At 44.7% G+C, this 14,660-nt stretch overlaps 1 protein-coding gene across 1 annotated transcript in view; it reads right to left on the bottom strand.

Moving 5' to 3' along the window:
* DAB1 (DAB adaptor protein 1) overlaps nt 1-14,660 on the bottom strand; it is a 656,563-nt gene that overhangs the window by 624,715 nt on the left and 17,188 nt on the right. Inside the window, exon 4 of the mRNA XM_081196886.1 lies at nt 972-1,070. The gene's annotated coding sequence lies outside the window, so the exon portion shown is untranslated. The remainder of the gene's footprint in view (nt 1-971; nt 1,071-14,660) is intronic.

A 14,660-nucleotide genomic window follows, 5' to 3' on the forward strand; every position in this document is an offset into this window, starting at 1 on the left:
GAAAGGTTTAGTAGAAATATTTCATAAGAAAGAGGAGTTTTTGTTCTTATTCATTGACTCAATTATAGAAATGAATTCTCAGTGGAAACTTTGTCAAGCCTCAACCAGTGTGGCAGCACTATATTAAAATGTATTATTGGCATTCCAGTTGAGAGGCAAGTGAAGCAAATATATATATATATATATATAAAGAGAGAGAGAGAGAGAGAGTGAGTCATACCTTGGGTTACAGACGCTTCAGGTTGCGTTTTTTCAGGTTATGGACCGCAGAAACCTGGTAGTACCTGGATGGGTTACTTCCGGGTTTCGGCGGTCGTGCAATGCGCAGAAGCACTAAATCGCGCTTTGTGTATGCACAGAAGCACCGAATCACAACCCACGGATGCACAGATGCGCCGCTGTGGGTTGCAGACGCTGCGGGTTGCGAACGTGCATCCCACACGGATCGCATCCGCAACCCGAGCGTCCACTGTATAGGCAAAAAGAAGGGTTTAAAACTCACACATGACATACACACTCTACAGCTACTCTCAAAGCAACAGATAAGTTTGTAAACTCTTATTTTGAGTTGATACTTTGCTTTTTACCTTTAATTGCTTTTTTAAAAATCCAGATGATGTAAGGCCCTATTATATTCGTTTTCTTTTGGTCAATTATTATTATTTTACCCCCCCTTTAAATGGTTAGTTAATGCGGTAATGATATAATAAAAACAAGAAAATTTGATTTGACAAGAACATGATTTAAAACAGCAAGAAAATATATGCATCTTCTATAAAAGCAGCATCAAATACATAAATAACAACAGCTCAAAACAGGGGTGGCAAATTTCTTGCCCAAAATTCTTGTGGCACCTAAGACATTTTTAAGCCTGCTTTTAAGTTTGGCTCAGATCCATTAGATCTGCCCCAGCCACTCTGTGTGGCTTCCAACAATATAACATGGTAAAACATCAAACATTAAAAAAAAGCTTGCCAATACAGGACTGCCTTCAGATGTCTTCTAAAAGTTTTGTAGTTCTTTATCCCCTTGACATCTGAAGGGAGGCCATTCCATGAGGAGGGTTGCCCCTGCCAAAAAGTGTAGAGAACTTGTGTAGGTAGTTATACGAATTCATGCAAAGGAATCATTGTGTTAGCTGATGTGAAAGAGAAATGCAAAAGGGCACCGTTTCTTCTTCAGCCCAGATTGTACCGCACATATGTAGCAAATGGCTCCTCAGAAGCATTGTGAGAACAATGACATGAAGACTGGAGAAGAACGCCCACCATGGCGAGGTGCCCACTTCATTCCTGAGGGGCACACAAGTACTGCACAACTGCATCATTTTGGCTCTCAAGGTAAATATGCACTGAGCATAGGCAAGGGCCTGCATCAGGATGAGTTCCATACTTGAGGTGCATAGGCTAGAGGGCTCTGAATTGTGCTCATAGATTACCTATTCACTACATGCACAGTCAAATGCAGCCCAAGAGAGAAAGTGGAGTGCTTGGCTATGTCCTTCATCCAGAGAGAACACCATCTGTGCATGTACCTCCACAAACACATTATATCAAGAAACAAGGTGATTTGTGATGAACTGTGCACATAATCTCCACCTTCTCCCTTGCCCATAAGTTTTTGAGCTATTTCATTTCAAGGTCATATGATCTTATGCCTCAATTTATAAAATAACTAAATAGGAGTGAATTCAAATGCTTTGAAAAAGCACTTGTTCTTTTCCATGTACTGAATGAAGTCCCAATTTAGCTCTTACCTGCAGGTGGTGTTTTTCTCCTCCAAAAGCATATCCCACCCCACCCTGAATCACTAGCCAGAGGAAGGAGGAGGACATAGGGGAAGGGACTTTGCCTCATCACTTTCCCTTCTCAGGTGGTGACAACGTCTAATATGAACAAGCCCTTGGAGAAATTCACAAATGTATTCTTTAGTGTTCAAGGTAATTGCTTGGTTTTGTTGCTGGAGAGCTGTTATACGTTAACGTGCTCTGCTGGCTGGGGTTCTCATCCCACAAATTAAAACACTCATTTACAACCAAGCAGCATTTGTAACGGAATAAGATTGGAATGTTCCTCAAGTGCAATGGAGTTAAGCAGTCTAAGGGATTCCTGAGACAGGATTCTGATTATGCAAGGAAGAAAGAAATCCGATGCTTTCTTGATTTCTTATTGCCCTTTCTAATTTCTCCCCATAAAATGCATTGTCTGTTAAAGGCTGTGGTAATGTCTGTATCTCTGGCATAAGAAAAGAGGGTTCCAAGGGAGCTGGTTTTACTGTGAGTAGTTTTGAATTGGGAGACTCCTTGCTATTTAATGATAATGAAAGGTAATTATTTCACACATGGCAGTGAAAGAAATTCTTCAGTTGCTTTATAAGACAGCGATGATGTATGGCCGTATTCACACTAACGCAACTAGGACACAACTTCATGTACACTTAGGCTGCATATACACCACACTTCCAATGCACACCGAAAGCACATTGTTTTCCCTCAAATAATCCTGAGAACTGTTGTTTACAAAGCTACAATTCCCAGCATCCTTATCAAACTACAGCTCCCAGAATGCTTTGGAGGAAAATAATGTGCTTTAAATGTATGGTGTGTACATCAGCTCTGTTGTCCTCAACCTTTTCTCGGACATACTTGTACAGCAAGATGGTATGGCACCCTGCCCATCTGCATCCAAAATTTGTGTTGCTATACTACCTGCTCTGCATTAACCTATCCATATTTTGGTGCTCGCAAAAGGATGTAATATATTGATCCTCATTACTTGTACATATCATGGTCTTATTTCTGAGAACAGATGTATGGCATGTGTCAGTCAGTGGTGCTCAGGCAGTTTCTCCTTCCTGCCCTTGTGGAAACAGCTTAGAACTCCACACGTTGCACCAGCTAGCAAGTACAGAGGTGTTCCTTTGTAGATGCAGCTGCTGCTGTCACTACTTAGAGTATATCTCAGCTGCCTGGGTGTCCATGGCCTGCCAACCTCACCGACACCAGAAAAAGACACTGGTATCATAATGAGAGGGTACAGTAATTGGCACAGCTACAGGAGGAGGAAGAGGAAGCAGGACAGGCTAATACAACATCAGCTGCACTGTCCTCAGATCCAAGATGGCAGATGAAGAGGGGGAAAGAGCAGACAGTGTTGAGCTTACCCTTATTTTGTACTACAGGCTGATCCAGCAATCATTATTGACATAGTGGAGAAATTTCCCGGAGCTTTCCAAGCTCAGTTCCTTCTACCAGGAACTGCACATGCTGAGATCGAAACAATGATGTACCGGTAACTGCATCACAGTGGTGAAGGCAACTTCAAAGATAGATGAGCTCTAATCAAGGGACAAATGGTACTAAAGACAAACCCCATAGGTCTACCCAAGAGAAACATATTGAGAGCTATTGTTCTAGCAGTTTTCAGGCAAGTACACCCAGCTCCACCTTTTCCTATTTTAGGCAACTACAGACAGATCCTCAATTTCCTGTTCATTAGGTAAGCTACCAGATACACTTAGTGCCACCTTTACATCCTGACAAAGCCTCTACTTCCTAGTATAGTTATGATCCTGGAGCCTTTTTACGGTCAAGCAAGCACTCCACCACTCATTCTGTATCTCCCACCAGATCCAGCTTTGTCTTAGCTCCTGGGGCCAGAGGTGAAATTGACACGCCTATATTTATGGTACAATATATCAGTGTTTCCCAACCACTGTTCCGCAGCACACTAGTGTGCCGCGAGATGTTGCCTGGTGTGCCGCGGGAAAAATTAAAAAATTCGAAAGATTTTTTTTTTAAAGTCACATTTTCGATTGGGGCGCCGTCACTAGATGACCCCTGGGGTTCCCTCCCTCCCTTCCGCTCTGTGCCTCCCTCCTCCTCCTCCGGGGAGGCCCTTCCTGGCTCTCGGCCAAGGCTTGGCGGCTGCCACTCACTCACTCGCTCGCCCACCCGTCCCTCCATCCCTGCACCCAGCCTCTCCCCCTCCGTCCCCGGCGCGGGGGCTGCCGGGATCCGTAGTCCCCTCGCCCTTGGGCTCCGCACCCGCGCGGGGTGCGCGAACTACGTTTCCCAGCGTGGCCTGGCGGGCCGGGTGTTTTGTTTGAAGCGCTCTTCTCCCGGCCATGGAATGAGCGCAGCGGCAGCGGCCGGGCAGGCAGGGGCTTTTCCGCGCAGACCCCGCGCAGCCTGCCTGCGCCCCCACAGAGATCGGGCGGCAGGATGGAGCCCAGGGATCCCCGCGGAGGCGGAGCGGCGGAGGCGGAGGCTGCCCCCCAGATAGGGCTGCGTCGGGGGGGGTTTATTTTTGCAATGCTGCATCCGCGCCGGAGGGGATGCATCGGACCGCGGGGAGACCCCTTGGCGGGCGTGCAAGGCAATGCATGCGTGCAGGCGTTGCATGGAGTGCAGTGCAATGCAATGGCAACGCGGTGCCCTGCATGCATGCATGCAACTTCCACCGGCGCTCCGGACTTGGCAGGTGAGGGGGGTCCCCAGTGGGTGGCAGAGAGAGCCGGGAGGGCGAAGGGGAGCCGGGGGGGAGCAGCACTGCTCCCCGAGCCGAGCCCGGGGGGAAACTTCGGCGTCATTGCGCCGGGTGTTGGAAGCGGAGGCTGGCGGGGGCCCCTCACCTGCAAAACCTGGTCGCCTCTCATATATTTCGTGCATTGCATTCATCGCCCGCTTTCTCCTCCAAGGAGCTCCCGGGGGCCCGCGTGGTTCTCCCCGTGTTATCCTCGCAACAACAGCCCTGTGAGGTGGGTCAGGCGAGTGGCCCAAGGGAGCACCCAGGGATTGTCCTGGCCAGGTGGGGTGATTTGAACCCTGCTCTCTGCCCGGTCTTCGTCCTCATTTAGCCCCCACATGTGCATGACTGTGCATGACTGAGGTTTCCCCCCCTCGTCTTGGCTATGGTGTGAGTCTGTGCTGTTAATTAATGGGGTTCTGCCTTCGGAGAAGATGAGCCAGCCCTCAAGGAGGTGATTATGTAATTTGCTAGCAATTCATGTCCCTCCCAGCGTGACGCTGCGCGCTGACGTCACGGGGCTGTAATGGTGGTGTGCCTCGAGATTTTTTTCATGAAACAAGTGTACCTTTGCCCAAAAAAGGTTGGGAAACACTGCAATATATGAGCTTGTGCTGGGTGACTGGGTAAGTCAGCCTGCTTAATGAGTTCTTCAGGTGTGCTGGGGCTTTTTTTCAGGTTCCCAAGCCCTGTCCTCAAGTGAGATTCCTGCGGAGTCTAAATCAGACTTGTTCCTAACAAGAACATTCTGGAAATGTGTTGCATCCTTAAGTCACTGTCATGGCTGTCAGGTAACTCGACCCATAACTGCAAAGATCCATAGGCGCCGACTCCATGGGGCCTGAGGGGGCCCAAGCCCCCTCAAAAATTCGTTTGGGGGGCTCCGCCCCCCCAATAATCTCGGGCGCCCCTCCAGCAGAGCGCCACCGCCGCCCCTCCCCCAGCCCAAAATGCACAGGGTCGGGCTGCATGCCTCCTGCCCTCCCTCCCGAGCAAAAGCTCCACCCAATTTCCTTTGGAGCTGATTAATAGGCGCAGCACGCTCTCCCCTATTCGCTCACGAGGAGGCGGCGCCACTTTATCTGCATATTCATGAGCTTATTAATTATTCATGAGCTTTCGCGGGCTCCCCCAATATTTTTTATAAGTCGGCGCCCCTGCAAAGATCTCCCTCCATAGGCAGAAGCTGCCCAGCTCTAGGCAGCCTCCTTGCCTGAGAAGGGACAGCAGAGAGCCACTGGATGTGGGGGCTGCCAGCAGACCCAGTCAGTGCCTTCAAAGTCCTGCATTCTCAAAGATATCTGAGATCCACTGAAAGTGCAGATCATGTCAGCCAGCCAGATGCACACTTTTAAAGCCCCTCCTCCTCAGGTAGAAGACTGCCCAGAACAGAAAAACATTCCATTATCTATGATTTAACTTCTTTATTTTCCTCATTCAAATGAGCTTACAGGCCAAGAGGTTGCTAGCTGAGAACTCTAGGGTCAGTTCCTTCTCAGTGCATGCTTGGGCCCTAAACTTTTCACTCATTACTTTTCCCCCTACTCAGCATGGAATAGGTTGGTAGAAGGATAAACTTTCACAACAGAGTGAGGGGCTTGGGAATCAATACGTAACCTTCATGGTCACATTCTCTCCTCCATCCAATTGGCACATAGTCCTGCCTTGATTCCATATATTACATTCTCTCCTAGGATGGCCATGTGTCCTACTGCACAGGAAAAAGTCCTCTATTGGAAGTTCTCTCTGGTCCAAGTCTGGTTCAAAGAAACCCAAGAAAGGCGGGGAGGGGCCTTGAAGTTGACAGTCAATAGTTAGCACCTGACAATCAAGCATACACAGGTCACCTGTTAAGATGTATTGTATTTCCATTTAAGTTAAGGCAATCTTTTCTACATTTATATCTATACTTATAAATCAACACAAGCAGATGGGATACAAATCTGTGCTCTCCTTTTTACTCTCTTTCGGCAACATCGCCCTGATCTTTCCCTTTCCCTAACACGATCCTTAACAGAGCACAGGAAACACAAGAAAGAAATGCTATCTTCTCTAGATACAGAGCCATTTTGTCTGCACCAGGCATCAAAAATTATAACTCCCTGAGGTGCATTTGTTAGGGCAGACATTGGAAGTGTCTTCGGCATACAAACACGGACAAGACTGGAATGTGGCTGGTGTGCAAAAATAGCAAAGGGTATAATTAGCAAGACTTGAGCTGAATTAGATTTTCGCTACACTTCTGCTTTCAGCTGATTGAATTAATGGAGATGATGTTTCACAAAGTTTGCATAGAAAGAAGTGGCACTGTGGAGAAAATCAAGTGGGGGCTCTGGGGATGGGAAAAAGCACAGGAAATATCTAATAACCCCCCAGCCCACTCCCACTGCCAAGCAATATAAGGCCTTGCTAACATTTGGAAGCATGGATTTTAGAACACTAACTTTGAACATGACTTGTTGGTCGAAAGTCAGTTTTCCAGATTTTCTAGTTATCACATTTACACATACATCCCACACACCGTATGAAGTTTATGTAATTCTATGTTAGTAGTATCCAGCCATCTACCCTTTGCCAAGATGGCTTTAAATATCCATCCATGGCTAGACACTGCTATGGTCTAAGGACTAATGTAATAAAAGTTGTTCACACAGCTAGGCTGAAGTCAGTCATTCAGTGCAAGAGCATAGAAAAATACAATGTTAAGACTTCAGTAATCTAGTCAATGCTTTTTGAATTATGGTGCTGCAGGAGACTCTTGAGAGTCCCATGGACTGCAAGAAGATCAAACCTATCCATTCTGAAGGAAATCAGCCCTGAGTGCTCACTGGAAGGACAGATGCTGAAGCTGAGGCTCCAATACTTTGGCCACCTCATGAGAAAAGAAGACTCCCTGGAAAAGACATTGATGTTGGGAAAGATGGAGGGCACAAGGAAAAGGGGACGACAGAGGACGAGATGGTTGGATAGTGTTCTCGAAGCTACTAGCATGAGTTTGACCAAACTATGGGAGGCAGTGGAAGACAGGAGTGCCTGGTGTGCTCTGGTCCATGGGGTCACGAAGAGTCGGATACAACTAAACGACTAAACAACAACAACAAATCTAGTTAAGTCCTTAACCCACAGTATCAAACAGACACTTGATCCAAAGGGTATATATGTACTTGATCAATAGGTACCATATTAAGTTTTCTATTTGTCTCTCATTGTTTCACCAACTCCTACAATCGTTCTTCCTGCGTCGTATTTACAGAAGATTTTCTTGGCCCTGAGATTTTAGGGTAACAAATGTTGTGATGGTCCAGGAGAAACAGCTGGACAAATGCCAGGGTGAAAGGCAGGCCAGGATGTTTGTTTTGATGAACACCAAAATTAAAACAAGAGAGAGTCTTGTGGCATTTAGAAACTAAAACATTTCTCGTGGCATAAGCTTTTGGCTTGTTTTTCTTGCAGTACACTAACATGGAAACCTCTCTGGAAATCAGGGCAGTTCAGTACTACTCAGAGACAAGCCCCAAAGTGCTCAATGGGGCTTGCTCCCATAGTTTCAGACTATGTTCAGTTATGCTCCCGGGGCATCTATAGGTCTCGTTATTGTGAGATATCTAAACACATACATACAAATGATCCAACAATATGCAACTCTTTCTTTTCTATTTACAGCTTGTGACTCATCAGGAGTAAGTCCCATTGTGTTCAACGAAGCTTATACTACTGGAGTATATCCAAGGGTGGCTTTTTAATATCCTGACTTTGCCATACCAAAAATCTCCTTTCTTTCCTTTAATGAACCCTGAAATGGCATTTCTGCATAGAACACAAAACAAGCCCCAGGGCAGACTATCACTCATGTTTTAAAGGCATCATTCAACCACGCATGACTACATAGGTATTTTGCTCAATATTAATTACCTGGAAGGGACGGGGGGGGGGGAGAGACCAAAACTGTACACAACCCCAAAGCTTTATGCAAGTCTATCAGATTTTGTCCAGTGCAGGCTCCTTAGAATGTAAAGAGCAGAATCCTTACAATTACAATTTCTCTCACAGCATCTTCCTCACCTCAGTTTATGTGACCAGCATCAAATGAAACCTTTGTGTTAAGTATTTACCGTATTTTTCGCTCTATAACACGCAGATTTTTTCTCCTAAAAAGGAAGGGGAAATGTCTGTGCGTGTTATGGAGCGAATGTGTGGTCCCTGGAGCCGAAAAATAAAGCAAAAATCAAACCGCGCTTCAGGGAGAAGGGAAGCCTGAAGAGAGCAAGTGGCAGCTTTCCTGCATTCTGCCTCAGGGTCTTACTGCCCGCCCTCTCTGTTTCCTTGCTGTGTTTGCTCAAACGGAACAAAGAGCAGGGAAAGCCCCTCCCCTCCAGGCAAGTAGAGAGGGAAAGCAGAGCGTCCGAACAAAGAGCAGGGAAAGCCCCTCCCCTCCAGGCAAGTAGAGAGGGAAAGCAGAGCGTCCGAACAAAGAGCAGGGAAAGCCCCTCCCCTCCAGGCAAGTAGAGAGGGAAAGCAGAGCGTCCGTCCTTCTATCCTGTCCCTGCTCCGGAGGAACAATGTTTGTGAAGGGAAGAGAGACTACAGGTTCGGCTTAAAATTCTGATTTGACTTCCTGCTTTTTGTTTTTGGAGACACACAGCATTCAAATATGCTTTCTTCCATTTAAAGAGGGAGAGAGAGAGAGAGCACACGCTGGCTGGCTTGTGTGGGTGGGTGGGGGGAAACTTTTGCCTTCCTTTCCTCACGTTATAGCCCTCTCCTGCATTCTTAGCCTTCTGTGTTTTTCCTTCCCTCCCCACTTAAAATGTGGTTACAAAGCATGGATCCACATGGATCCTCAGGATCTTTGCATTGGGTCACCCCAAATTCACCATCAGAGCACACAGCATGCCCATGGCTACAGCCTGCCCCCCCCAAAAAAATCACGCACCCACTGTTGCCTGGGGCTGCAATGGTGCAAAAACGTGGTTACAAAGCATGGATCCACATGGATCCTCAGGATCTTTGCATTGGGTCAGCCAAAATTCACCATCAGAGCACATAGCATGTCCATGACTACAGCCTGTCCCCCCAAAAAAAAATCACGCACCCACTGTTGCCTGGGGCTGCAATGGTGCAAAAACGTGGTTACAAAGCATGGATCCACAGGGATTCTCAGGATTTTTGCATTGGGTCACCCCAAATTCACCATCAGATCACATGTCTGTGGCCACAGCATGAAGCACAAAAATGATACGTCCACTGTTTCATTCAGAATATTTTTCCCCTTGTTTTCCTCCTCTAAAAACGATGTGCGTGTTATGGTCAGGTGCGTGTTATAGAGCGAAAAATACGGTAATTGAAGCAGAACTAGGACCAGTAAATCCAGCAGCTCACTCACCCATTAGACTTATACCCTTGCTTTCTTTTTTTTAAAAAAATGAAACGAAAAAGAAATTGAGATGCTGCAAACATCCTGCACTAGAAGAATCTCCTTTTGTGAGATGTCAGCAGGAGACAATATATTCCGCTTGATAATTATGTACTTCTGCACAATCACGTAGCATTATATACAAAATCATCACACTGCAGAGATGAAAACAGCCTGAAATGCTAATTAGTTCCAAAATTAACAGTGATTTGATTTAATGTTGAATAAAGGTTTGCAGCGTTAATTTAGCTCAAAATGGTCACATGCTGGCGTTTTAAATAACTCCGCATGTCTTGTTCTGGATGCACAGAACTGCCATCTATTTTAAAAAAGCAACAGAACATGCTCTGTTTGACTGAGCACCCAAACTCAAGGGCTAAGTCATCCAGCAACACACACCCAGTGCCCCTTTAGAAGTATGGCTGGGAAACGCTGCAATGCCCCAGTCACCCTTAGGAAATATAGGCCATACTGGCATTATGCAAAGTGGCAGAGGGAATAAACAATGAGGTAAGTCTGGTTATTAATTCAAGGCAGAGAAGCTGCCAGTTTGCAGATGTAGCACTATGAAGAGCACATTTCCAAGCTTTAGCCATAGTGGGCCCAGCAGATACACAGCCCCAACTGGAACACTGGTTCAGTCCTATTTAAGTGCATGTGTGTGTTTATATATACACACATATACATATAAATACACAGACACCTTTTAATATGCAATGTGATTCCACTAAAGAATAAAACATTGGTTCCAGAATACAAGTTTCAATGAATCAGCTTCTGATTCTAAAAATAACAATTCATTTCAATTTATACATTTCTGATGCTAACAGTTCATAGACACTAATATATACATAAGCACTTAGGTGGCGATAGGCATATAGAATTTCCTGTTAGCCTTCAGGAAATTACTCGTTTCCTGTTCGTCTGAAACCTCAGCTAGAAACATGGCAGTCTAGAAACATGTTAAGTGAATCAAACCAATTCACATCTCCTGGATTAATACATGTATCAAAATGCAATTATCGTTTGGATTTTGCACTTCCTTGAATTTTACAACACAGTTCTCAGCTCAAAAAAGTGCCAAAATGTATAAAATGCATATATTAGGGGGGAAATGCATTTATAAATATGTATAATTTTTTATATAATATGCAATTTCTATGCAGATTTCTGTAATGCAGCAACAGGATGAAAGGACTTATTAATGAACAGATGCAGAATTGTCATGGACCGGGCATTGACTGAACTGTACATCCCTTGTCTTACCCAGTGGAGATGGGCTTGGGGAAGGCAACTATACTAGGGGGAAAGATATACTGATTTGAAAAACCATATTCAGCCCTATATAAGCTACAGAGTCGGAGAAATATTTTTTTCTCTGTGTCATTCTGGGATTTGGGCAGTAGAACTATATGAGTATCTCCCATGTGTGGTGTTATACACAAAATATAATCTGTTCATACTCATGAATATGGCCTAATGAACAATTCCTGGAAATTCCAGCCAGGTATTCCAGTTAAACAAATCCAATAACCATATTTTTATTGCTTTTAAACAAAATACTAAAAATGTGTTGCACTTGTTTTTACTCTTCTGTAGGACAGAGCTCTAGTCTTAGTGCAGATTCTAACAGCGCAATCCTATACATACCTACTCAAAAGTAAGTCCCATTGAGTTCAACAGGGCTTCCTCCCAGTCAAGCGAGTACAGTATATGATTGCAACCTTAGGTAAGTACATTCAGACAGCTAACCAGCCCCTTGTTAAAAATGTCATCTTGAACATTGGATTAATGGCACAGCTGCAGAAATTCAAAAACTGAAATATTGTAAATAATATTTCCAGACATTGTTATAAAAACAAAAACACCATGTCAAGATATAATGGTTAGTGTTTTAATGGCAATGTTGAGGAGATTTCACCCCTCCCATACCCAAGAATCTCCTGACCATCTCCTGATGGTCTCTGCTGACTCCACAGAGAGCAGGAGGCGTGTCCTGCCTATCTACTTATTCTGCCCAGCAACATATCTGTGTGTGAGAGAGAGAGTCAGTCAGTCAGTGTATCAGAGAGAGTGAGAGTGTTAGAGATCCTAGAGATAAGATTGCTGCTAAGAGCAGCTGCAGACTCTCAGTGTAGCATTGATTTATGCTTAGAATATTCAGCTCTGTATATAGTTTTGTATCATAGTTGTAGTTATAGAATAAAAGGAAGATATTCTACAGAGCTGCTCTCCGAGTGGTTTATACTCTGCAAGACTCTGCAAAACTCTGCTGCGCAACGACTGTATTGTTGAGACAGTGAATCCGGTGCTCTCAGCTTTAAGCTGTGAGTCCACAGCACTGTGACCTGTTCCTGTGAGAAAGGAGGTCTCTGGCGGTGCTACCCAGCTCGCCTAGCCCAGTCGGGGTTGAGGTGCATGAGTCCAGTTGGTGCACTGGCTCTAGGGCGATGCTGACAAATGTATCTTTCTTATTTATTTATTTATTTATTTATTTAAAAACTAGCTACAAAAAATATGTCTTTTCCCCTCTATTTATGTTAATTTGACATTTATTAATGTGCACAGAAATAAACCTATATTTGGCTCAATGCAGCAAATGTTGAAATTATGACAACAGAATTTAATGATAAATTGATATTTGCTGAGGTGAAAAACGAAATGCAAAACCGGTCTGTCATTTCCACTAGTCATCGTTGAGATTAAACAATCCTGCAGTTTTCTGGTTCAGTGAGTGTGGAGAAGGTTATACACACACACACACACACACACACACACACACACACACGACAAGAAGCAGCCTGTGTCTGGCAAGCTCAAACCACTCCATTTCCTGCAGCTTCAGCATTCCAAGAGCACTTGGACTGTGCTACACTTATTTTATTGTATAGTTCAGATGCACTTGGTCCAACCTCATCTGCATTTGCTTGGCTCGGTAAACCATTCAGTTCAATTATAGCATATTATGCATGAGGTAATTGTTTAACTTTATGAATTAACTTCCAGGAGGATATTAGGGGGAATGAGACACAGAGCAGAAAATTATCACTGGGGAAACTTCAGGTGACACTTTTGGGACCAGCCAGCAGCCAATTCAGGTCATCAAGTGCAGGAATATTCGTAACCCGGCAGAAGAAAAACGTTCTGAAACAGTTGGAACATGTCCACTTAACAACACCCCTCTTAACATCCCTAGAAAAACAGGAGGTGTGTGAGTGGGTAGCATCTTCTTGTACCCTCAACCCCAGCGAGAGAGGCAACGTATTGGAACACAAGACCAAATTGCAGTCATCTCCTCTATTTCTCTTATGGACAAATGGGACAGACAAATGGCAAGCAAGTTCCCTACATTCACTGCATATGTGGGTAGGACTTGAAGCACCTGAATTACATCTAGCACAATAAGAGTTTACTTAATTTTCTTAGACACCTGATCTCCTCAGGCCTATGCCTGTCTTTGGGACAGGCTTTTACTGCAACAAGATATCTGTAGGATATAGTATATATCATTTCTGTCTCTTTAAGGCCAGCTGTACTGGATCAACAGGTGAGGGTTGGGTTGTCAGGGTTGGGCCAGATGGCAAGCAGATGCTTCCACCAGCAGGATTAGACAAGCTATCTCATTTAGAAATATTGGTTGGCACCCAAACAACAAGTTAGACTTGGCCACGGTTGGCAGCTTTAAGATCTTATTGGTTCTTTGTGTCACATGATCTCTGCTGGCCTTTGATTTGATCCCTGGCATCTAAAAAAGCAGGGTCTCAGGTAGCACCTGAGATGAAAGTCCTCTGCCTGAGACACTGGAAAGCTGTTAGAAGAGACAAGAAAAGACAACATGAAGCCCTCCAGATATCAATGGACTGTAACCTTCATAATCCTTGACCACTGCTCAAGCTGTCTGGGGGTGATGAGAATTTGGAGTCCAATAACATCTGGAGTATGTTGAATCGACTACCCCTGAGGCAGACAGTCTGATAAGGCAGCCTCCTGTGGTCCTATTCACATCAAACAATTGATTAGAACTTTTGGTCCTCCAGATGTTGCTGAACTACAGCTCCCATCATTCCTGGTCACTGACCATGCTTGCTGGGTCTGATGGGACTTGTCATTCAGCAACCACTGGCCAAAGGTTCTCCACACCTGATTAGATTATCACCTTGGTTCTACTCTGTAACCACCATGGCTTGCTTGCTTGCTTGCTTGCTTGCTTGCTTGCTTGCTTGCTTTATTGATTGATTGATTGATTGATTGATTGATTGATTGATTGATTGATTGAATGAATTTATATACTGCCCTATACGTGGAGGTCTCAGGGTGGTTCACAAAACAAAAACCATGGTTCCATCATGGTAGGATAGCTAAATAATAACTAATCTGTATCCAATGATTTGTACATGTGTCATCTCTTTGTTCCTTCTTGACAAACCCTGTTGTTTCCCTTTACCTTTAGCCTGTCTGTCTAATATGAATTTCAAGTCTCTTCTGAGACTGTAGCGCTTTGGGGTCCTGCACAGCAGCTGGCACATATCTGACACCCAACCTGCACAGGTAAGAAGCATAGATGACCCGTTATCACAAACAGGGATGTATTGTTGCAACCTACAATTTTCCGTAGGTTGGATGTGATTGTGTGCTGTACAGAATTATAGATGCCTCCCAACTAATAAGAATAAATCACTGCATCTCTTCTCAGTAAATGCTCGGAAGAAATCACTCTTCCT

Source organism: Podarcis bocagei (assembly GCF_964188305.1).
Source record: "Podarcis bocagei genome assembly, chromosome: 5".
Lineage (NCBI taxonomy): Eukaryota > Metazoa > Chordata > Lepidosauria > Squamata > Lacertidae > Podarcis > Podarcis bocagei.